This window comes from Nansenia antarctica, assembly GCF_963989245.1.
Source record: "Nansenia antarctica genome assembly, chromosome: 2".
Lineage (NCBI taxonomy): Eukaryota > Metazoa > Chordata > Actinopteri > Argentiniformes > Microstomatidae > Nansenia > Nansenia antarctica.
This window is the reverse complement of record NC_137675.1, coordinates 25,112,673-25,139,729: the sequence shown is the minus strand read 5'-3', so window position 1 is coordinate 25,139,729 and position 27,057 is coordinate 25,112,673.

Here is a 27,057-nt window from a genome sequence, read left to right as displayed (position 1 = left end):
TCAGCACTCATGGAATGCCTTTTGTCCAATCAAATGACTTGGTCTCTTTATGACGTTGAACGCAGTGTGCGCTCTGGCGCTCTGAGCGAATTTACGAACTATGATGATAACGAACTACGAGAGACTGAAACAGCGAGAATGAGGCGCGTCATCGCTTTGCTTGTTTTTTTTTTTTTACTATTCAGACCGGAAGGAGGAATTAATGTTTGCAGATATTAAATATTGATTTGTTTTTTTGTTTTGACTTGTCCATCGGACAACTGCAGGAGGAAGTCCACTTGTCCAAACATAAAATGTACTTGTCCCGGACAAGCCTTAATGTCGAGCCCTGCATCAGCACTGGCTGTTGGTCTTAAGCTGGATGGAAAGAGTGTGTTTAGAGGTCTGACTGACCCTTTCACTCGGTCTTTCCCTGCCAGGCTGCCACCGCCCCCCCTAGGCTAGCTGTGCGTGACATGGAAACTAAGGTAGTTTAACCTCTCTACAACATCAGGAGGACGACGGTTGGGTTGGGTTGGTGGTGGAGATGAAGGACACAAGGTAAGACATGAGGGTAAGAGTAGTTGTACATACTCCCCGTCCTTACCACTCCTGGTGAATGAATGATGTGGTTGTTACTATTTTGGAATAAACAACATTCAAGTTTAATTGAATGCATAATTGCATATAATCTGGGTAATGTGGGACACATTAAGCTCCAGTGTGTTTATTTCCTGTTATAACAAACTACTAGTCTCGACTAATTTCAGTCACGTGACATCCATGTCTCATACACCGTAGGTTAGACTACTATGCTTTAAAGATTATTATTATTATTATTATAAAAAATAAAAATAAATGTCTTAAGTGCATTTCTACTTTATTATTATTATCCCAACTGCGCATATTGATTTAGGGGGCACCAACAGTGACGATTTTCAGCATCTGTCGTCACTCCTGGTCCTAGAGTATATTGCTTTATATCAGCCTTTCATACATATAGCCTATATAAATAATTAATTAGATGTTCATATATGCTACTTAACTGATGTAACTAACTAATTTAAACTTTTTAACTTAATTTCCCCTCGGGGATCAATAAAGTATAGCTATCGATCTTATTTGGCAAATATCCACATGGCTCGAGCGAATACGTTGTGTAGGCCTGCTGCTGTTGAATTGTCTCTGTGAACACTTTTGATCTGCTCGCACACAATTGGAAACATTTTATATACTTTTCAACGATATGAATATGATATATTGCTGTGGCTATCGGGCGCGTATCAACTAGGCTAGGCCTATCCAATGATCCAAACGCCGAGGGCAATAGCCTAATGTTCAGAGATATTTGTTTTAAAACCTTGTTTCAGCGTGCACTTGAAAGAAGTGCTTCACACAAGCGTGTGTGTGTGTGTGTGTGTGTGTGTGTGTGTGTTTTGAGTGAGAGAGGGGGGGGGGGCTGATGTTCGAGGATTTAAATATTGTAATGAGGAAGGGACGCGTGCCATCACTGACCCACACATCATCCATGGCACACTTTTTGCTACGCTATAAATCACGTCACTCTCCAAAGACGCACACATAACTAACAGATGTAACTCACAGACACTGAGAACGAATTTCAATAGAACAACGTTTAGTATTGTCTGCAAATATAGCTCTGGTCTAGATATATCCTTTGGAGTAAGCACTATATTTAGTATGGGGCATTCTCATTGTTAAGACCAGTTGTGTTGAATTGTGTCTATGACATTGATGTACTTTGTAACGAAACGAAATGAAAGTAGGCCTACACATATTTTATTTACCTTTATTTTAGCAAGGAGTCCCATTGAAACCAAGGTTTCTTTTACAATGGAGCCCTGCATACACAGTTTACAATAATACATTATACACATACAACATTAGAACGTAATGAAACACAGTCAAGAAAAACTATTTTTTCAACAAGGAGGTCCTCAATCTAAACTGTAAACTGCCATAGCGGCCTCGGACCAACCAATTGAAACATTCTCTGCAGAATTGTTCTAGCAGTGAGGTGCGCCACAACTAAAAGTGGATTTACCCAATTTGGTGGAGCCCCATCTCTGAGAACAAGTTAGGTAACTTATGTTGTTATACTTCAATAACGAGGTTAGGTAAGCTCAGCTGGGAGTTTATTCAGTAAGGCTTAATACACAACAATGGAGTAATGAAGAAGTATTAAAACTATCACCTGTGATAAAGCAAAGGGCGCTAGATGGCATCCAAAGGTTTAAGAGTAGTGGCTGTAGATGACATCACCATAATCAAGCACTGGCATGAAGGTTGATTGCACAGTCCACTGTCTGCTGTTCTCTGCGGTTTTCTGAACGTCAAGTCAAAGTCAAACCAAATGTCCAGGTATCCATAAGTGGGAACATGCTCAATGGGGGCACCACCTTAAGTACTATTGCCACAATTGACCAGGCTATTTCTGAGCTAGTCTACATCCGCTGTATGAGAGAGCATTTGTTGGGCTGAGGTTGGTGCTTGATTCTGGAAAAATTAAATATGTGTTATTTACAAAATCACAGAAAAATGTATCGGATTTATGCACAACAGTGTCATTGGCATATATGCAAGTTACAATTATTTACAAATAATCAAATATTGTTGATGTAAATAGTAAAAAGAATAAGACCAAGAATTGATCCTTGTTGAACACCCTTTGTTATGACCAGAAAACTTAACACCATAATACTGAACACCATCAGTTAAGACTCAATGCGTTCTGTCCATTAAATTATTTTCAAACTGATACTCTGAATAAGTAGGTAACAGTGGACCATATCGAAAGCATTGGACAGATCTATAAATAAGGCAGCACAATGTTTTTTTCTATTCTAAGCAATTTAACACATCGTCTAAGACAAGTGCAGCAGCCGAGATGTGCTACAACCAGGTCTAAAGCCAGATTGGTGCATATTTAGAATAGAATGGGAAGATAAAAAGGTTCTTAGCTGGGAGTTGACCATGGCCTCTAAATGCAATAGGCCTGAATGAAGCAGATCGGCCCCAGAAACAGGACAGGTGCATATATGCTATATTCATATGCTATATTCATATAATATATGAATATTATGCTATATTCATATATGCTATATTTGTGCGTGTTGAGCAATAGGGTGCCAATCTGGCAGCTCGATTTTGAACTAGTTGTAGTTTATTTATGCATTTCTTAGCTGCCGCTGACTGGACTATTGCAGGTGACAAAAGACCAATTACTGTATTAATTGACTGATAATGGAGGATGTTAAATAAGAGGAGCACTTTCTAATCATTGCTATGCCCCTTCCCATTTTAGTCACAATGCCATCAATGTGATCAGACTATATAACAGTCCATCAACATTACACCCAGTAGTTTTGTCTTCTTGACCTGTTCTATTGCCATCCCTGACATTGGTAGATGCAGCTGTGGATCACCAATAAGCATACTTCCTGAGCCAAAAACAATACAATTAAATTCTCACCGATTGTGTGTGGTTTACCAGCTTTGGCTATCAGTCGCGCGACCCGATAAGATGCTTCCACTGCGTTTGCGTTCTCAGTGCCCATACACACTGTTTCAATTACTTTCTTCTTGGCCTGATAATCCTTGAGTTTGTTTTTGAAAAAATCTAGTGGTTTGGACATATACTGTTGATGTTTTGTCTCAAGGTGACGACGTAGTTTACTTGGCTTTAGAACTTCATTCGATAACACCTCAGAGCACTGTGCCTGTCCCAAAAAATCCCAAGGCTAAATATTCAGCACTGTACTTTCTATGAAGTCTTCTTTTTTGCTTGACAGGCGGGACATCACTTGTGGACGGGACAGATGTACCATCTATTTTTCTTTTTAGTGTGCCAGATGCTAGCCAACTATCCATTTTGATTAGCCTCAAGTTCAACTGAAAATGAATAAACCTTCCGGTTGGCGCTGGGGCGATCACCGGATGTAGTTCCTAGTCCTACCATAAGTTCCTATCTATCGATATCACACTGATGATGCATTTGAAGGTTTTAAAGAAAAAAAAAATACAGTACCATGATTTTTTTCTTTTTCATTAAAACGTTTTTGTAAAACACTTAAATAAACATAAAAATTGAAGATGATTTGGCGGCCCACTTGCAGTACCCTCGCGGCCCACCAGTAAAACCGGAAGACGAAAAAAAAAAAAAAAACGTGGCCTAGCTGACCGCCCGCCACGCCGGAGGAGCAATGGAGCAGTGGCGAAGCTACCACGGTGGCAAAGGGTGGCAGCTGCCACCCTTGAAAAAGGTCCTGCCACCCTACTTGCCACCCCAGTTACACAGACCAACTGATATCATTTGTTGTATTATTATTATTATTATTGGATCTTTATTTTTTATTTTTTATCAGAATTGTAAGTGTAAAATCCTCAAATTCTCAAGTTTGAAAAATAAACTCAGTGTTCCACCCCTCCGTCCCAAATGGTTGCACCCTGGGTCACGTGACAGATTTGAGTTTGCCCGCTGAGCTGTCAGTCTCGTGGAGCCTGTTCAGGTAATGTTAAATGTGCTTTTAACTAATTATGTTATTACGTTTAGAATTCATTACCTAATGGATATGTTTAGTAAATGAATGAATGTTTTGTTTATCAGTGTAACGTTATTTGTCGAGTTATGAAGCGAAGACGTTTTTGCAGTTCAGCTGTTTACCACTTAGCTAAGTTCGCTAGCTATTTAGCTCGCTAGCTATCGTTAGCTACACAGATACAGCTTTTACTCACTGTTTAGCTAACGTTAGAGTTAGTATAGTTAACTATGAATTAATTCATTACAATAATCAAGTCTACTCGAAACAAATGCATGGATGAGTTCAAGGGCTTGCTTGGACATGAAACCTCTCATTCTTATTATGTTTGTTCTGATGATCAAGTTCAGCACACGTTATTCATGTTCCTTGTTTATTGTCTCCGAATGAAAAAGATAATAAAATGTGGGTTAGGGTTAAAAAAAAAAAAAAATCTCCTACAAACCTATGTCTTTGTAATAATTTACTGGATAAGAGAGAAACCCGTACACATGCACACTAGTTCTATATGTAGAACAGGCAATAAGGGATGATAAATATACATAAATATTAATCACATAGATGGCCACAAATTATGGCCACGCTAAAATATCTGCTTGCCACCCCATGTATAAATCTCTAGAATCGCCACTGCAATGGAGGACGTCTCTGTCGTGGGGGAGAGAGAAGAGAGAGAAGAGAGAGAAGAGGAGGAACAAGAGAGAGAAGAGGAGGAACAAGAGAGAGAAGAGGAGTCCCCCGGTGTTCCGAAGAAGACGATGAAGCTGTGCAGTAGGCGCTGCAAGAACTGTGGGCAGCAGTTCACCCGCTGGGAGGCCTTTCAGACCCACCTGTGGATGCATGCTCTGGACGAGGACGATGAGAACCGGCGCCAGACCGCCACGAGGCCCGCCGCCAACGGGACGAGCAACACCGCCGCAGAGCCAGCCCTACCGGAGAAAAGGCGGAGAACCTCCGTTACCTTGGTGATGGTTGAGGAGGAGGAAGAGGAGGAGGTAGAAGAAGGAGGAGGAGGCGCTGGCAGCATTGAGGACAGTGACGTAGACGTGGACGGGGTTGACGAAAGACAAGACGTCGACGGCGAGATGTTCGACTGGCGCGTGGCGATGCTGTCGGCGGAGGAGAAGCGCGTCTACGGCTGCTCCGTCTGCGGCAAGGTCTACTCCTACCCGGAGTCCTTCAGGAACCACCAGAAGATGCACGAGCAGGAGGCCCTGGCGGACAAGAGGAGACCCCTGCACCACAAGTGCGACCACCCCGGCTGCGGCAAGGCGTTCGTTCGCGCTGGGTACCTGGACAACCACAGGAGGGGGCACCTGCCCACCCCCGCCGCCTCCCCCCAGGAGCTCCTGCGCTGCGACCAGTGCAACAAGAACTTCAACTCCCGGCAGAGCTGGAGGAACCACGCCAAGCTCCACAAGCAGAAGCCGTACTGGTGCCTGGCCTGCACCAAGGGCTTCAAGGACGAGGTCTCCCTGGACAAGCACCTCCAGGGGCACGACCTGAGGAAGCACAAGTGCGACATCTGCCACAAGAGCTTCCGCGTCCCGTCGGCGCTCAAGGGCCATTACAACACACACACGGGCGCCAAGCCTTACAAGTGCAACCTGTGCCAGATGGACTTCGCCCAGATGGGGAACCTGACCGAGCACAGGAAGAGGCACGTAGGCGTCTACCTCGGCGCCAGCAAGACTCCGCTGGGGAGAAAGAACCCGAGGCGCCTCGAGGAGATGAAGAGGCTGGTTGTTACCGGTTCTGGGAACCCAAAGGTGGTGATGACACCACAACACCGACATGCAGAAGAGGAGGAGGACGAAGGGGACGAGTCGGGCTCGGAGGAGGTTGCGGCTGAGAAGGTTCCGGCTTCGTTTGACCACCAGTCTGAGTTACACATGCACTACATGAAGCATGCCAGCGGAGAGCTGTCGGTGCAGTAACATATGACCAGCCTGGAACTACGGTAAGAGGATCATGTGACACCCTGTAACTACGGCTTTGTTCTCTTTGTCTTTTTTACTCATTGAAAGTTGGGAATTTAGTATGAATGTTGTCTGAATGGAAGGCTAAGGGTCTGTGGAAGGGTGACTCTCAGTGTTTCCAGAAATTGAAGCCTTTCGTTTTGACTTTGCTACAATACACTTTGCACATATCTTGTTGAAAAACCAATAATGCAGCCTTGTTTTGATTTAACGTACCATGTCCTTTCTGATTCATGTCTATAGGGCTGCACGATTTGGGGGAAAAATCGAATTGCGATTATTTGGACAGATATTGCGATTGCGATTTAATTTAATTTGAATTAAAAAAAAAAAAAAAAAAAGAGGAAGTTTTTGTAAAGTGTGGCCATATCTCCGGCTAGGAAGGTCGTATCAACGTGCAGTTTGTTTGTACGTCTTCAGGGGACTTAGAGGCTCCCTCCTCTAGCACCCCCACAGCCCGAGCTACGTGTGAAAGAACTAAACTTACATTGGGTTGCTTTAAAGTTGGGTTGCTTTAAAATCAAGCTTCAGATTAAAACATGTGATGGAGCATTACTAACCTGACTCAGGTGGTTTGTTTCACACAACCATCTAGGAGAGCTTCATTGGAAGCTGTTTGGAAAAGGGCAGGTACTTTCAAAAATACTTGGCAGGTGATTGGATGAATCTGTCTATCATGGGCTAATTTCAGAGAGCATTACCACAAGATACCATCAAACTGTTAACTGCTCTAATGCCATCAAACTGTTCTAATGCAAGGATGAGAACTTAAAAGATATGAATTGGAACAACATATTTATGTATGGGTTTTTTAAACAGCTGCCATTTTGTTTCTCTCAAGTGTCAAACATTTTTAACAATTCCAATATGAAAATAAAATAGGACCTTTCTACAAACAAGGTTATTTAATTATGGCTCAGGAGCAGCATCTAAATATTGCACATACTGCAATCAAGTTAAATAAAGTGATAATAAAAATGTCCAGTAAAAAATAATAGGTCCTTTCTGTATAGATAGATAGATAAAGCAGGAAAAGTATACCGTTTGCTGGCAACTCTTCAACTCGTCGTAATGTATGAAGTGCACGGCTCGACCGCAGATCGGTTGTTAGTACTTTTATCCAGCGTTTGGATTAGTTTTTTAAACCCTTCGTTGCTCACAGTGTTAATAAACACCATGTCTTTAGCGAGGTAATGCTGGATGGAATTGGTTATTTCACGGTGCCTTCGTGAGCCCTTTTCATACGGTGTAACAGCCGCAAACGACTCTGAAACTCTAGTTTGCTTAACGTTAGACCGGGCTACGGGACTTTCACTCAACTCTCCTTTTCTGACCGCACACTCGTCATAGAGCTGAAAAAAAAGAGCTTTTTAAAAATCTGTGACTAACCTCACATCATTTGAAGTCCTTAAAACAACTCACTTTCTTTCGGTCCCTCTTCGCTTTGATGTATATTCATGTTTGTGTTTCTCTAATGATTTGTGTTATAAAATCTGTTTCTTTGGGATAATCATTGACTTGACTATTTCAAGTGTCAAGTTATACCTGTTTGAACAGCGATTGTAAGTTAAAAAGCTAAGTACCTCTCTTTGGCATTCAGGACTGCTTGGTGCGCAATTTATATAGATATCCGATAATTTGATGTAAGGCTTGTGGTTGACTATTTGAGTGTTTAATCACAACACACTCAAAGTCGCAAAAGCATAATTAAATTAACGAAATGGCAGAAAAGAACGATGATGCGATTGCAAATCAGGATGAAGCCACAGCTGAAAGGGAGTTTGTCAAACAGATTCGTACTCGCCGTGGTAAACTTGGTGCGCTCACACGGAAGAGCAATGAAATGCAAGCAATAATTGTCATAAGTGCTTTTATTCATTATTGCTTGCATTTCATTGCTCTTAGATTACTCCGTCCACTCCTGGGCGTCGCTGTCCAGGTTTCCCTTGAGAAGACCAAACACTCAATAGTCAACCACAAACCTTACATCAAATGATCGGATATCTATATAAATTGCGCACCAAGCAGTCCTGAATGCCAAAGAGAGGTACTTAGCTTAAAGAGGGGGAAGTCGTGACTACTCCCCTCTACTGCTGTAACGTCGCGTCCTCTCTGGATCTCCGAGCTCTGCTGTAGGCTGCTCCTCCGATGCAGAGGCGCGCGTCTCAAACTATTGTGACGAACAGTGCGCCCGGCGATAATATTCAAGCCAGGTTTTTAACTTTGTCACGGCTAAGCTTCCTGGCTAAAGCCGTGTCTTTTAGAACACAGGGATAGGTTCTAACGCACATTTTTATTGATAGCACTCCACACGATTTACTTTGTAGCTTCGAATTTTATTTCATTTTCTCTATTCCTCCAATACAAAGCGTCTTCTGTAAAGCACAATGCTATCAAACTTTACAGTGTGTGTGGTTAAAAACCATACGGCTACCCTGTGCCTAACATTTCCTTGTCTGGCTCACTGCCCACTCTTTTAACCAGACAGATACCAATTCCAATCAGCTGGCTAGAGAATGGGCGTGGCAACCAACACCGGGCACCCCCCACAATGCAGCTCAAACCACCCCATGAACCACGCCTGTCACCAAAATAACTATAACAAACAAAACAGAAATGCAAGCAAAGACAAAACCCAGGCCAAACTTCTAAATTCAATAAACAAGGAAAATGGCTCCAACAGTCTCTGTCTGTCTCTCTGTCTCTGTCTCTGTCTCTGTCTCTCTCTCTCTCTCTCTCTCTCTCTCTCTCTCTCTCTCTCTCTCTCTCTCTCTCTCTCTCTCTCTCTCTCTCTCTCTCTCTCTCTCTGTCTGTTGCTCTCTCTCTGTCTGTCTGTCTCTCTGTCTCTGTCTCTCTCTCTCTCTCTCTCTCTCTCTCTCTCTCTGTCTCTCTCTCTCTCTCTCTCTCTCTGTCTGTTGCTCTCTCTCTCTGTGTGTGTGTGTGTGTGTGTGTGTGTGTCTCTCTCTCTCTCTCTCTCTCTCTCTCTCTCTCTCTCTCTCTCTCTCTCTCTCTGTGTGTGTGTGTGTGTGTGTGTGTGTGTGTGTGTGTGTGTGTGTGTGTCTCTCTCTCTCTCTCTCTCTCTCTCTCTCTCTCTCTCTCTCTCTCTCTCTCTCTCTCTCTCTCTCTCTCTCTCTCTCTCTCTCTTATCCCAATTATTCTTGTTCGTGTTCACTTTCTCAGACACGCCTCTCATTCTGACTCCTTTTTTCCAACTTCTTCAAATGTCCTAGTGAATTAAGCCTGGGTCAATTACATGACTCAGATGTTTGCACAAGTATGCTATTGGCAACAAGATATTATTTATTTGTGCATGTCTCTATTTACAATATCTACATCTGTTGCATTGTTCTATTCATCTGCATCCTCTAATGCAGGGGGATGGTTCCTATTTGACTGTGTGTGTGTGTGTGTGTGTGTGTGTGTGTGTGTGTGTGTGTGTGTGTGTGAGAGAGAGAGAGGTCGTCGCAATCATGGTGTTTCCAATGTGTAGAGAGCTTATAGCTTGGTTTTAAGACAAGGAGGGACCTACTACTTCCACTAATCAACACACCGCAGTCAGAGTGGTTACACACACGCACATACACACATACACACACACACACACACACACACACACACACACACACACATACACACCCTCCCTCCCTAGTGCTCAAATAGAATGTCATTTCCTGCCCTGGGAATTTCAAAGTGTCACATAAATAGCATTCCTTTTTTTCATTTGTGGACTTGACACAATCTATATATTCAGACAATCTATAATTCTCTCCTCTCTCTCTCTTTCCTCTCCGCTCTCTCCCCCTCTCCTCCCCCCCCCCCCTCTCTCTCAGGACCCACATGCAGAACATCAAAGACATCACCGGCAGCATCCACTACGAGGTGTACCGCGTCCGCAGGCTCAACGAGAGTAACGGCCACCCCCCCAGCGGGCCCCCCCAGCCCAACGGCCACCCCAGCGTGCCACCCCCACAACCCTGGCCGCCGGGCACGAAGTCATGTCCCACGAGATGTAGACCTCTGACCACACGCACGCACGCACGCACGCACACACACACACACACACACACACACACACACTGTGAGAACATTGCGCGAAGTCGTCCCCCATCCTAACTGGCAGTGTCCTACGGTTCACACACTGTAAAAGCAGCACACACACTCATGAGAGCATACTAATTACAACCATTCTTACTACACGATCGCCTGCCAAACACACACTCACACACACTCACACACACTCACACACACACACACACACACACACACACACACACACACACACACAGCTTTTTTAGTTTCCTAGAAGCTGTCGCTAGGAGCTGTAAAAGCAAATGTTTTAAATGTTTTGTAATAATGCTCATTTTAATTGAACTGCAAAAAACACAGGCCACATGTTACTGTAAGAGTTAGCTGTTAGTTATTGTACACTGGTACACTGTTATTTAAGGTCGACGTGACCTGTTATTGATTTGTGTTTGCTGCCGTTTGGTCTAGTTGTTTTGACCTGTTATAGCCTACTGAATAAACGCCGGAGTCATGGCAAGAAGGGCTAGCTGTGTCGATTAATGATGGGCGAAAATGAACGAACTAATCTTTTTGAACTACTCTTTTTAGTGTCCGATACGTGCCGAACAGTTTGTCAAACGTCCGAGTACTATTCCCACCGTTATTAAATCCCTCTAAACTGTCAGAATACGTCCCAGACGAGTTGATACATCCAATTGTATCGAACCTTTCGAGTTTTGATACTTTTTTGCCAGCGCCAGCCCAGCACACATATTGTTTGCACCAGAGAGAAGTTTTGTGGGGTCAGCTGTCAAACGTGCATGTGTGGATGCATCAACTCGTCTGGGACGTATTCTGACAGTTTAGAGGGGTTTAATAACGGTTTTAATGCATTTAAGATAAGTAGAAAATATGTTTAGACACAGACCGCATTTAGCTGGGTTAAAGGACAGCGATGTATAGACGCAATTTAAACCACCTCTTCTGCATGAATAACTATGCTAGACTACATGGAATCTCAGACTAAATGACGGTCTGGTACATATTTTGACAATCTACAGGCGTTTAGGGTATTAATTTAAACTCAACGTGCTGCTAGACTAAAACAGGTTTAGACACAGACCGCATTTATCTGGGTTAAAGGACAGCGACGTATAGACGCAATTTAAACCACCACTTCTGCTAGGATAACTATGCTAGACTATATGAATCTCATACTACATGACGCCTGGGACGTATTCTGAATGTTTAGAGGGGTTTAATAACGGTTTTAATGCATTTAAGATAAGTAGAAAATATAGCCGTAATATACTGGTTTATTTGATGACCAAACGTAGACGCGAGGTTGAAAAGACGTCTATTGCTCACTGGGTACAGTCCCTCCCCAATGGAAGCAATCTTATTTGCTAGCCTTTGGATAGTATCCTATATTCAAATTGAGAAATCTATCATTAGTGTCATTCTGAAGTTCGTATTGCGATGTGCTGGTCTTAAAACTTCAAACCTAAAATATACGATCGCATCGAACTACATGAAAATAAGCGGCATTGAGAAGAAGCGAATATGCGCATGTTCACGTGAATGGCACTAGTGACAGGAGACCCACAACACTATGGCTGCGTTCGTAAACTCGCTCTGGAATCTGATCAGCACTCATGGAATGCCTTTTGTCCAATCAAATGACTTGGTCTCTTTATGACGTTGAACGCAGTGTGCGCTCTGGCGCTCTGAGCGAATTTACGAACTATGATGATAACGAACTACGAGAGACTGAAACAGCGAGAATGAGGCGCGGCATCGCTTTGCTTGCTTTTTTTTTTTTTACTATTCAGACCGGAAGGAGGAATTAATGTTTGCAGATATTAAATATTGATTTGTTTTTTTGTTTTGACTTGTCCATCGGACAACTGCAGGAGGAAGTCCACTTGTCCAAACATAAAATGTACTTGTCCCGAACAAGCGGACAAGCCTTATGTCGAGCCCTGCATCAGCACTGGCTGTTGGTCTTAAGCTGGATGGAAAGAGTGTGTTTAGAGGTCTGACTGACACCTTCACTCGGTCTTTCCCTGCCAGGCTGCCACCGCCCCCCCTAGACTATAGCTGTGCGTGACATGGTTTAACCTCTCTACAACATCAGGAGGACGACGGTTGGGTTGGTGGTGGAGATGAAGGACACAAGGTAAGACATGAGGGTAAGAGTAGTTGTACATACTCCCCGTCCTTACCACTCCTGGTGAATGAATGATGTGGTTGTTACTATTTTGGAATAAACAACATTCAAGTTTAATTGAATGCATAATTGCATATAATCTGGGTAATCTGGGACATTGTATTGTATTGTCATGTGGGACACATTAAGCTCCAGTGTGTTTATTTCCTATTATAACAAACTACTAGTCTCGACTAATTTCAGTCACGTGACATCCATGTCTCATACACCGTAGGTTAGACTACTATGCTTTAAAGATTATTATTATTATTATTAAAATATATATATAATGTCTTAAGTGCATTTCTACTTTATTATTATTATCCCAACTGCGCATATTGATTTAGGGGGCACCAACAGTGACGATTTTCAGCATCTGTCGTCACTCCTGGTCCTAGAGTATATTGCTTTATATCAGCCTTTCATACATATAGCCTATATAAATAATTAATTAGATGTTCATATATGCTACTTAACTGATGTAACTAACTAATTTAAACTTTTTAACTTAATTTCCCCTCGGGGATCAATAAAGTATAGCTATCGATCTTATTTGGCAAATATCCACACAAGGCTCGAGCGAATACGATGTGTAGGCCTGCTGCTGTTGAATTGTCTCTGTGAACACTTTTGATCTGCTCGCACACAATTGGAAACATTGTATATACTTTTCAACGATATGAATATGATATATTGCTGTGGCTATCGGGCGCGTATCAACTAACTATAGGCTAGGCCTATCCAATGATCCAAACGCCGAGGGCAATAGCCTAATGTTCAGAGATATTTGTTTTAAAACCTTGTTTCAGCGTGCACTTGAAAGAAGTGCTTCACACAAGCGTGTGTGTGTGTGTGTGTGTGTGTGTGTGTGTGTGTGTTTTGAGTCAGAGAGGGGGAGGGGGGGGGGGGGCTGATGTTCGAGGATTTAAATATTGTAATGAGGAAGGGACGCGTGCCATCACTGACCCACACATCATCCATGGCACACTTTTTGCTATACGCTATAAATCACGTCACTCTCCAAAGACGCACACATAACTAACAGATGTAACTCACAGACACTGAGAACGAATTTCAATAGAACAACGTTTAGTATTGTCTGCAAATATAGCTCTGGTCTAGATATATCCTTTGGAGTAAGCACTATATTTAGTATGGGGCATTCTCATTGTTAAGACCAGTTGTGTTAATTGTGTCTATGACATTGATGTACTTTGTAACGAAACGAAATGAAAGTAGGCCTACACATATTTTATTTACCTTTATTTTAGCAAGGAGTCCCATTGAAACCAAGGTTTCTTTTACAATGGAGCCCTGCATACACCGTTTACAATAATACATTATACACATACAACATTAGAACGTAATGAAACACAGTCAAGAAAAACTATTTTTTCAACAAGGAGGTTCCTCAATCAAAACTGTAAACTGCCCTAGCGGCCTCGGACCAACCAATTGAAACATTCTCTGCAGAATTGTTCTGCAGTGAGGTGCGCCACCACAACTAAAAGTGGATTTACCCAATTTGGTGGAGCCCCATCTCTGAGAACAAGTTAGGTAACTTATGTTGTTATACTTCAATAACGAGGTTAGGTAAGCTCAGCTGGGAGTTTATTCAGTAAGGCTTTATACACAAAAATGGAGTAATGAAGAGATCTATAGGACTTTAACAAGGTCCAGACAACCTTTTTTATAAAGAATGCAATGAGAAGTATTACAACTATCACCTGTGATAAAGCAAAGGGCGCTAGATGGCATCCAAAGGTTTAAGAGTAGTGGCTGTAGATGACATCACCATAATCAAGCACTGGCATGAAGGTTGATTGCACAGTCCACTGTCTGCTGTTCTCTGCGGTTTTCTGAACGTCAAGTCAAAGTCAAACCAAATGTCCAGGTATCCATAAGTGGGAACATGCTCAATGGGGGCACCACCTTAAGTACTATTGCCACAATTGACCAGGCTATTTCTGAGCTAGTCTACATCCGCTGTATGAGAGAGCATTTGTTGGGCTGAGGTTGGTGCTTGATTCTGGAAAATGTGTTATTTACAAAATCACAGAAAAATGTATCGGATTTATGCACAACAGTGTCATTGGCATATATGCAAGTTACAATTATTTACAATATAAATAATATATAATCCTACCAGTTTAGATTTAAATCACCTATTATTACCACTTTAGAATGTACATAGGAGAATAGAAGTGCAGACAGAAGACTTTTTCAGAAAAGTTTTTTCCAAAACACACACTTGGAACTAAACATTCATATTGATTTCATACAGTGGAGGACAGCAGAACAGATGCAGGGAAACAGTTTTTGACAACAACAAAAAACCTGATAACAATATTGTCACCAAATCATATTATGGTAATTGAAAATTACTGTACATAATGTGACAAGAGATCAAGCAGGCCATAAATGTAAAATAAATTACTTAATTCATACAACATCCGTAACAAATTACAACTCACAATCTACACAATAGGAGCCAGATACAGATGGATAGACAGATATCTAGTCCATATATTGATGTCTTTGATTCTAGCAATAATACATCAACTCAACAATTTTAATTACATTTAAATGTATGTATACTACCTATAAGTGGGTCACCATTGAAAACTGGGATTTCCTTTGAAGGAAGAAGGGACTGCTGTAATTGTTTTACCATAATTTCTGTTATGCTATGTTGTTTTTCCATAACACTGACCAGGGTCTGTTCATTTAAGGCCGAATTTGCAATTTGTCTCGTTTGCTGAGACGGTAGCGCTGTGCGCACGTTGGTTGCGCGGGTATGGACTGGAGTTATTGGGTTGTACTCTGTTGGTGTGGATGCTGTAAACGTCGGGACGCTTTTCTTCCTCCTAGTGGAAGATGAGATGCTGCCCTCCGCCAGCACTTGAATTATTATTGTTGAATTATTATTATTATTATTAATTAATTATTATAATTATTATATTATTATTATTATAATTATTATATTATTATTATTATTATTTATTAATAATTTAATAATTTAATTGCATTGCTCTTCCGTGTGCGCACCAAGTTTATCCAGCTCTCGCGAGACAGCAGCCGTGTTCTGAGCTAAGCAGAAAGCTAGCATCCTCGAGTCTAGTTAGTATGTTTACCCCGGGTAAAGGAGGCGCTTTTACACTCTACTAACTCTGACTAACATAACCAGACAGGAGCTTAACATGTTACATTGCTGTGCTTGGATAACATTAAAGTAACTGAATCTACTAAAATATTAAAACCGGAAGACGAAAAACAAAAACCGTGGCCTACCGCCCGCCACGCCGGAGGAGCAATGGAGGACGTCTCTGCCGTGGTTGAGAGAGAAGAGAGAGAAGAGGAGGAACAAGAGAGAGAAGAGGAGGAACAAGAGAGAGAAGAGTTGTCCCCCGGTGTTCCGAAGAAGACGATGAAGCTGTGCAGTATGCGCTGCCAGGACTGTGGGCAGCAGTTCACCCGCTGGGAGGCCTTTCAGACCCACCTGTGGATGCATGCTCTGGACGAGGACGAGGAGAACCGGCGCCAGACCGCCACGAGGCCCGCCGCCAACGGGACGAGCAACACCGCCGCAGAGACAGCCCTACCGGAGAAAAGGCGGAGAACCTCCGTTACCTTGGTGATGGTTGAGGAGGAGGAAGAGGAGGAGGTAGAAGAAGAAGGAGGAGGCGCTGGCAGCATTGAGGACAGTGACGTAGACGTGGACGGGGTTGACGAAAGACAAGACGTCGACGGCGAGATGTTCGACTGCTCCCGGCAGGTGAAGCCGTCGGAGATCGTCAGGGTGCGGCCGCGCGTGGCGATGCTGTCGGCGGAGGAGAAGCGCGTCTACGGCTGCTCCGTCTGCGGCAAGGTCTACTACAAGGTCTACTCCTTCAGGAACCACCAGAAGATGCACGAGCAGGAGGCCCTGGCGGACAAGAGGAGACCCCTGCACCACAAGTGCGACCACCCCGGCTGCGGCAAGGCGTTCGTTCGCGCTGGGCACCTGGTCAACCACAGGAGGGGGCACCTGCCCACCCCCGCCGCCTCCCCCCAGGAGCTCCTGCGCTGCGACCAGTGCAACAAGAACTTCAACTCCCGGCAGAGCTGGAGGAACCACGCCAAGCTCCACAAGCAGAAGCCGTACTGGTGCCTGGCCTGCACCAAGGGCTTCAAGGACGAGGTCTCCCTGGACAAGCACCTCCAGAGGCACGACCTGAGGAAGCACAAGTGCGACATCTGCCACAAGAGCTTCCCCGTCCCGTCGGCGCTCAAGGGCCACTACAACACACACACGGGCGCCAAGCCTTACAAGTGCAACCTGTGCCAGATGGACTTCGCCCAGATGGGGAACCTGACCAATCACAGGAAGAGGCACGTAGGCGTCTACCTCGGCGCCAGCAAGACTCCGCTGGGGAGAAAGAACCCGAGGCGCCTCGAGGAGATGAAGAGGCTGGTTGTTACCGGTTCTGGGAACCCAAAGGTGGTGATGACACCACAACACCGACATGCAGAAGAGGAGGAGGACGAAGGGGACGAGTCGGGCTCGGAGGAGGTTGCGGCTGAGAAGGTTCCGGCTTCTGGGCCGGAGGAGTCGGGATCGTCCACGTCCGGTTCGTCCGGCTCTGACGGGTCGACTTCTGAATCGTCCAAATCTTCGAGTTCCGGCTCGTCGTCGTCAGAGTCCGAATCTGATTCCTCTGCTACCTCTGATTCCTCTGGATCAGAGATGGAGAAACCCCGCGGAGAAGAGGAGGAGGAGGAGGAGGATGATGATGATGAAGAGCAGCAGCCAGAGCACATGGCACAGACAGCTGGTGTGGTGGAGAGCGAGTGGCGCAGACACAGGGGGGAGTGGGAGTGTCTCGAGTGCGACGCAGCGTTTGACCACCAGTCTGAGTTACACATGCACTACATGAAGCATGCCAGCGGAGAGCTGTCGGTGCAGTAACATATGACCGGCCTGGAACTACGGTAAGAGCATCATGTGACACCCTGTAACTACGGCTTTGTTCTCTTTGTCTTTTTTACTCATTGAAAGTTGGTAATTTAGTATGAATGTTGTCTGAATGGAAGGCTAAGGGTCTGTGGAAGGGTGACTCTCAGTGTTTCCAGAAATTGAAGCCTTTCGTTTTGACTTTGCTACAATACACTTTGCACATATCTTGTTGAAAAACCAATAATGCAGCCTTGTTTAATTGATTTAACGTACCATGTCCTTTCTGATTCATGTCTATAAATGTTTTTTTTTTAAATCTGTGACTAACCTCACATCATTTGAAGTCCTTAAAACAACTCACTTTCTTTCGGCCCCTCTTCGCTTTGATTTATATTCATGTTTGTGTTTCTCTAATGATTTGTGTTATAAAATCTGTTTCTTTGGGATAATCATTGACTTGACTATTTCAAGTGTCAAGTTATACCTGTTTGAACAGCGATTGTAAGTTAAAAAGCTAAGTACCTCTCTTTGGCATTCAGGACTGCTTGGTGCGCAATTTATATAGATATCCGATAATTTGATGTAAGGCTTGTGGTTGACTATTTGAGTGTTTAATCACAACACTCAAAGTCGCAAAAGCATAATTAAATTAACGAAATGGCAGAAAAGAACGATGATGCGATTGCAAATCAGGATGAAGCCACAGCTGAAAGGGAGTTTGTCAAACAGATTCGTACTCGCCGTGGTAAACTTGGTGCGCTCACACGGAAGAGCAATGAAATGCAAGCAATAATTGTCATAAGTGCTTTTATTCATTATTGCTTGCATTTCATTGCTCTTAGATTACTCCGTCCACTCCTGGGCGTCGCTGTCCAGGTTTCCCTTGAGAAGACCAAACACTCAATAGTCAACCACAAACCTTACATCAAATGATCGGATATCTATATAAATTGCGCACCAAGCAGTCCTGAATGCCAAAGAGAGGTACTTAGCTTAAAGAGGGGGAAGTCGTGACTACTCCCCTCTACTGCTGTAACGTCGCGTCCTCTCTGGATCTCCGAGCTCTGCTGTAGGCTGCTCCTCCGATGCAGAGGCGCGCGTCTCAAACTATTGTGACGAACAGTGCGCCCGGCGATAATATTCAAGCCAGGTTTTTAAATTTGTCACGGCTAAGCTTCCTGGCTAAAGCCGTGTCTTTTAGAACACAGGGATAGGTTCTAACGCACATTTTTATTGATAGCACTCCACACGATTTACTTTGTAGCTTCGAATTTTATTTCATTTTCTCTATTCCTCCAATACAAAGCGTCTTCTGTAAAGCACAATGCTATCAAACTTTACAGTGTGTGTGGTTAAAAACCATACGGCTACCCTGTGCCTAACATTTCCTTGTCTGGCTTACTGCCCACTCTTTTAACCAGACAGATACCAATTCCAATCAGCTGGCTAGAGAATGGGCGTGGCAACCAACACCGGGCACCCCCCACAATGCAGCTCAAACCACCCCATGAACCACGCCTGTCACCAAAATAACTATAACAAACAAAACAGAAATGCAAGCAAAGACAAAACCCAGGCCAAACTTCTAAATTCAATAAACAAGGAAAATGGCTCCAACAGTCTCTGTCTGTCTCTCTGTCTCTCTGTCTCTCTGTCTCTCTCTCTCTCTCTCTCTCTCTCTCTCTCTCTCTCTCTCTCTCTCTCTCTCTCTCTCTCTCTCTGTGTGTGTGTGTGTGTGTGTGTGTGTGTGTGTGTCTCTCTCTCTCTCTCTCTCTCTCTCTCTCTCTCTCTCTCTCTCTCTCTCTCTCTCTCTCTCTCTCTCTCTCTCTTATCCCAATTATTCTTGTTCGTGTTCACTTTCTCAGACACGCCTCTCATTCTGACTCCTTTTTTCCAACTTCTTCAAATGTCCTAGTGAATTAAGCCTGGGTCAATTACATGACTCAGATGTTTGCACAAGTATGCTATTGGCAACAAGATATTATTTATTTGTGCATGTCTCTATTTACAATATCTACATCTGTTGCATTGTTCTATTCATCTGCATCCTCTAATGCAGGGGGATGGTTCCTATTTGACTGTGTGTGTGTGTGTGTGTGTGTGTGTGTGTGTGTGTGTGTGTGTGTGTGTGTGAGAGAGAGAGAGAGAGAGAGAGAGAGAGAGAGAGAGAGAGAGAGAGAGAGGTCGTCGCAATCATGGTGTTTCCAATGTGTAGAGAGCTTATAGCTTGGTTTTAAGACAAGGAGGGACCTACTACTTCCACTAATCAACACACCGCAGTCAGAGTGGTTACACACACGCACATACACACATACACACACACACACACACACATACACACACACACATACACACCCTCCCTCCCTAGTGCTCAAATAGAATGTCATTTCCTGCCCTGGGAATTTCAAAGTGTCACATAAATAGCATTCCTTTTTTTGATTTGTGGACTTGACACAATCTATATATTCAGACAATCTATAATTCTCTCCTCTCTCTCTCTTTCTTCTCCGCTCTCTCCCCCTCTCCTCCCCCCCCCCCTCTCTCTCAGGACCCACATGCAGAACATCAAAGACATCACCGGCAGCATCCACTACGAGGTGTACCGCGTCCGCAGGCTCAACGAGAGTAACGGCCACCCCCCCAGCGGACCCCCCCAGCCCAACGGCCACCCCAGCGTGCCACCCCCACAACCCCCCACCGCACAGGCCAACGGGCTGGCCGCCGGGCACGAAGTCATGTCCCACGAGATGTAGACCTCTGACCACACGCACGCACGCACGCGCACACACACACACACACACACACACACACACACACACCCTGTGAGAACATTGCGCGAAGTCGTCCCCCATCCTAACTGGCAGTGTCCTACGGTTCACACACTGTAAAAGCAGCACACACACTCATGAGAGCATACTAATTACAACCATTCTTACTACACGATCGCCTGCCAAACACACACTCACACACACTCACTCACACACTCACACACACACACACACACACACACACACACACACACAGCTTTTTTAGTTTCCTAGAAGCTGTCGCTAGGAGCTGTAAAAGCAAATAATCAAGTGTTTCCCTTTCGAAGATCGGATCCCAGAATAATAGCGTAACGTATTCAGACCGGACACCGTTCTTTTTTCTAGACAGGCGGTGAAGGCTTTGACGAGGAGTTTGAACAGTGCAGTCCACACATGTTTTAAAGGGGCGCTTCGAGAGGCTCCAGACAGCTCAAATGAAGAAAGGCACATCGTCAGATAATTGATTAGATAATCTAGGAGAGGAGTACGTTGAAATGACCTGGTCTACATTGTGTCGTTCTGTTGTATAGTGTTGTGTAGATATATAGGTGGATTACTCGGGGGGTTAGGTTCTGTAGTATTTGAGGCTGCTGGGTGGGTGGGGGGGGGGGGGGCGGGGGGGGGGGGGGGGGATTAGACCTGGGTTCAAATGGTATTCGAAATAATTTCAAATGAAACTTGGATTTTGAGTTTGCCTGGCACAAATTTATCATTTGTTATGAACGGAATGCAAATGATCCGCCATTTTCACGTCCACTGTGTTTTAAATGTTTTGTAATAATGCTCATTTTAATTGAACTGCAAAAAACACAGGCCACATGTTACTGTAAGAGTTAGCTGTTAGTTATTGTACACTGGTACACTGTTATTTAAGGTCGACGTGACCTGTTATTGATTTGTGTTTGCTGCCGTTTGGTCTAGTTGTTTTGACCTGTTATAGCCTACTGAATAAACGCCGGAGTCATGGCAAGAAGGGCTAGCTGTGTCGATTAATGATGGGCGAAAATGAACGAACTAATCTTTTTGAACTACTCTTTTTAGTGTCCGATACGTGCCGAACAGTTTGTCAAACGTCCGAGTACTATTCCCACCGTTATTAAATCCCTCTAAACTGTCAGAATACGTCCCAGACGAGTTGATACATCCAATTGTATCGAACCTTTCGAGTTTTGATACTTTTTTGCCAGCGCCAGCCCAGCACACATATTGTTTGCACCAGAGAGAAGTTTTGTGGGGTCAGCTGTCAAACGTGCGTGTGTGGATGCATCAACTCGTCTGGGACGTATTCTGACAGTTTAGAGGGGTTTAATAACGGTTTTAATGCATTTAAGATAAGTAGAAAATATGTTTAGACACAGACCGCATTTAGCTGGGTTAAAGGACAGCGATGTATAGACGCAATTTAAACCACCTCTTCTGCATGAATAACTATGCTAGACTACATGGAATCTCAGACTAAATGACGGTCTGGTACATATTTTGACAATCTACAGGCGTTTAGGGTATTAATTTAAACTCAACGTGCTGCTAGACTAAAACAGGTTTAGACACAGACCGCATTTATCTGGGTTAAAGGACAGCGACGTATAGACGCAATTTAAACCACCACTTCTGCTAGGATAACTATGCTAGACTATATGAATCTCATACTACATGACGCCTGGGACGTATTCTGACAGTTTAGAGGGGTTTAATAACGGTTTTAATGCATTTAAGATAAGTAGAAAATATAGCCGTAATATACTGGTTTATATGATGACCAAACGTAGACGCGAGGTTGAAAAGACGTCTATTGCTCACTGGGTACAGTCCCTCCCCAATGGAAGCAATCTTATTTGCTAGCCTTTGGATAGTATCCTATATTCAAATTGAGAAATCTATCATTAGTGTCATTCTGAAGTTCGTATTGCGATGTGCTGGTCTTAAAACTTCAAACCTAAAATATACGATCGCATCGAACTACATGAAAATAAGCGGCATTGAGAAGAAGCGAATATGCGCATGTTCACGTGAATGGCACTAGTGACAGGAGACCCACAACACTATGGCTGCGTTCGTAAACTCGCTCTGGAATCTGATCAGCACTCATGGAATGCCTTTTGTCCAATCAAATGACTTGGTCTCTTTATGACGTTGAACGCAGTGTGCGCTCTGGCGCTCTGAGCGAATTTACGAACTATGATGATAACGAACTACGAGAGACTGAAACAGCGAGAATGAGGCGCGGCATCGCTTTGCTTGCTATTTTTTTTTACTATTCAGACCGGAAGGAGGAATTAATGTTTGCAGATATTAAATATTGATTTGTTTTTTTGTTTTGACTTGTCCATCGGACAACTGCAGGTGGAAGTCCACTTGTCCAAACATAAAATGTACTTGTCCCGAACAAGCGGACAAGCCTTATGTCGAGCCCTGCATCAGCACTGGCTGTTGGTCTTAAGCTGGATGGAAAGAGTGTGTTTAGAGGTCTGACTGACACCTTCACTCGGTCTTTCCCTGCCAGGCTGCCACCGCCCCCCCTAGGCTAGCTGTGCGTGACATGGAAACTAAGGTAGTTTAACCTCTCTACAACATCAGGAGGACGACGGTTGGGTTGGTGGTGGAGATGAAGGACACAAGGTAAGACATGAGGGTAAGAGTAGTTGTACATACTCCCCGTCCTTACCACTCCTGGTGAATGAATGATGTGGTTGTTACTATTTTGGAATAAACAACTTTCAAGTTTAATTGAATGCATAATTGCATATAATCTGGGTAATCTGGGACATTGTATTGTATTGTCATGTGGGACACATTAAGCTCCAGTGTGTTTATTTCCTGGTATAACAAACTACTAGTCTCGACTAATTTCAGTCACGTGACATCCATGTCTCATACACCGTAGGTTAGACTACTATGCTTTAAAGATTATTATTATTATTATTATTAAAATATATATATAATGTCTTAAGTGCATTTCTACTTTATTATTATTATCCCAACTGCGCATATTGATTTAGGGGGCACCAACAGTGACGATTTTCAGCATCTGTCGTCACTCCTGGTCCTAGAGTATATTGCTTTATATCAGCCTTTCATACATATAGCCTATATAAATAATTAATTAGATGTTCATATATGCTACTTTACTGATGTAACTAACTAATTTAAACTTTTTAACTTAATTTCCCCTCGGGGATCAATAAAGTATAGCTATCGATCTTATTTGGCAAATATCCACACAAGGCTCGAGCGAATACGTTGTGTAGCCTGCTGCTGTTGAATTGTCTCTGTGAACACTTTTGATCTGCTCGCACACAATTGGAAACACTTTATATACTTTTCAACGATATGAATATTAATTTTAAATTAATTTTGCCATTTAGCAGACGCTTTTATCCAAAGCGACTTACAATTACGAATTACAGGGACATTCCCCCTGGAGTAACTGAGGGCTAAGTGCCTTACCCAAGGGCACACTAGTAGTGGTGTGGCTTCAGGCGGGATTTGAACTCACAACCTTCCGATCCCAAGTCCAACTCACTATCCACTAGACCACCACTATGACTAGACACACAATATGATATATTGCTGTGGCTATCGGGCGCGTATCAACTAACTATAGGCTAGGCCTATCCAATGATCCAAACGCCGAGGGCAATAGCCTAATGTTCAGAGATATTTGTTTTAAAACCTTGTTTCAGCGTGCACTTGAAAGAAGTGCTTCACACACGCGTGTGTGTGTGTGTGTTTTGAGTCAGAGAGGGGGAGGGGGGGGGGGGGGGGGGGGCTGATGTTCGAGGATTTAAATATTGTAATGAGGAAGGGACGCGTGCCATCACTGACCCACACATCATCCATGGCACACTTTTTGCTACGCTATAAATCACGTCACTCTCCAAAGACGCACACATAACTAACAGATGTAACTCACAGACACTGAGAACGAATTTCAATAGAACAACGTTTAGTATTGTCTGCAAATATAGCTCTGGTCTAGATATATCCTTTGGAGTAAGCACTATATTTAGTATGGGGCATTCTCATTGTTAAGACCAGTTGTGTTAATTGTGTCTATGACATTGATGTACTTTGTAACGAAACGAAATGAAAGTAGGCCTACACATATTTTATTTACCTTTATTTTAGCAAGGAGTCCCATTGAAACCAAGGTTTCTTTTACAATGGAGCCCTGCATACACCGTTTACAATAATACATTATACACATACAACATTAGAACGTAATGAAACACAGTCAAGAAAAACTATTTTTTCAACAAGGAGGTTCCTCAATCAAAACTGTAAACTGCCCTAGCGGCCTCGGACCAACCAATTGAAACATTCTCTGCAGAATTGTTCTGCAGTGAGGTGCGCCACCACAACTAAAAGTGGATTTACCCAATTTGGTGGAGCCCCATCTCTGAGAACAAGTTAGGTAACTTATGTTGTTATACTTCAATAACGAGGTTAGGTAAGCTCAGCTGGGAGTTTATTCAGTAAGGCTTTATACACAAAAATGGAGTAATGAAGAGATCTATAGGACTTTAACAAGGTCCAGACAACCTTTTTTATAAAGAATGCAATGAGAAGTATTACAACTATCACCTGTGATAAAGCAAAGGGCGCTAGATGGCATCCAAAGGTTTAAGAGTAGTGGCTGTAGATGACATCACCATAATCAAGCACTGGCATGAAGGTTGATTGCACAGTCCACTGTCTGCTGTTCTCTGCGGTTTTCTGAACGTCAAGTCAAAGTCAAACCAAATGTCCAGGTATCCATAAGTGGGAACATGCTCAATGGGGGCAACACCTTAAGTACTATTGCCACAATTGACCAGGCTATTTCTGAGCTATACATCCGCTGTATGGGAGAGAGCATTTGTTGGGCTGAGGTTGGTGCTTGATTCTGGAAAAATTAAATATGTGTTATTTACAAAATCACAGAAAAATGTATCGGATTTATGCACAACAGTGTCATTGGCATATATGCAAGTTACAATTATTTACAATATAAATAATATATAATCCTACCAGTTTAGATTTAAATCACCTATTATTACCACTTTAGAATGTACATAGGAGAATAGAAGTGCAGACAGAAGACTTTTTCAGAAAAGTTTTTTCCAAAACACACACTTGGAACTAAACATTCATATTGATTTCATACAGTGGAGGACAGCAGAACAGATGCAGGGAAACAGTTTTTGACAACAACAAAAAACCTGATAACAATAGTCACCAAATCATATTATGGTAATTGAAAATTACTGTAAACAATGTGACAAGAGATCAAGCAGGCCATAAATGTAAAATAAATTACTTAATTAATACAACATCCGTAACAAATTACAACTCACAATCTACACAATAGGAGCCAGATACAGATGGATAGACAGATATCTAGTCCGTATATTGATGTCTTTGATTCTAGCAATAATACATCAACTCAACAATTTTAATTACATTTAAATGTATGTATACTACCTATAAGTGGGTCACCATTGAAAACTGGTATTTCCTTTGAAGGAAGAAGGGACTGCTGTAATTGTTTTACCATCATTTCTGTTATGCTATGTTGTTTTTCCATAACACTGACCAGGGTCTGTTTATTTAAGGCCGAATTTGCAATTTGTCTCGTTTGCTGAGACGGTAGCGCTGTGCGCACGTTGGTTGCGCGGGTATGGACTGGAGTTATTGGGTTGTACTCTGTTGGTGTGGCAACCAACACCGGGCACCCCCCACAATGCAGATCAAACCACCCCATGAACCACGCCTGTCACCAAAATAACTATAACAAACAAAACAGAAATGCAAGCAAAGACAAAACCCAGGCCAAACTTCTAAATTCAATAAACAAGGAAAATGGCTCCAACAGTCTCTGTCTCTCTCTCTCTCTCTCTCTCTCTCTCTCTCTCTCTCTCTCTCTCTCTCTCTCTCTCTCTCTCTCTCTCTCTCTCTCTCTCTCCCTCTCTCTCTCTCCCCAATTATTCTTGTTCGTGTTCACTTTCTCAGACACGTCTCTCATTCTGACTCCTTTTTTTCCAACTTCTTCAAATGTCCTAGTGAATTAAGCCTGGGTCAATTACATGACTCAGATGTTTGCACAAGTATGCTATTGGCAACAAGATATTATTTATTTGTGCATGTCTCTATTTACAATATCTACATCTGTTGCATTGTTCTATTCATCTGCATCCTCTAATGCAGGGGGATGGTTCCTATTTGACTGTGTGTGTGTGTGTGTGTGAGAGAGAGAGAGAGAGAGGTCGTCGCAATCATGGTGTTTCCAATGTGTAGAGAGCTTATAGCTTGGTTTTAAGACAAGGAGGGACCTACTACTTCCACTAATCAACACACCGCAGTCAGAGTGGTTACACACACGCACATACACACATACACACACACACATACACACAATCTGTAATTGTAATTCGCTTTGGATAAAAGTCTAAATCAAAATCTGCTAAATCTGCTAAAATGGTAAAAATAATAATAATAATTCTGCTGCCTCCTCTCCTCACCTCCCCTCCCCTCTCCTCCCCCCTCCTCTCCTCCTCCTCTCCCCTCCCCTCCTCTCCTCCCCTCCCCTCCCCTCCCCTCCTCT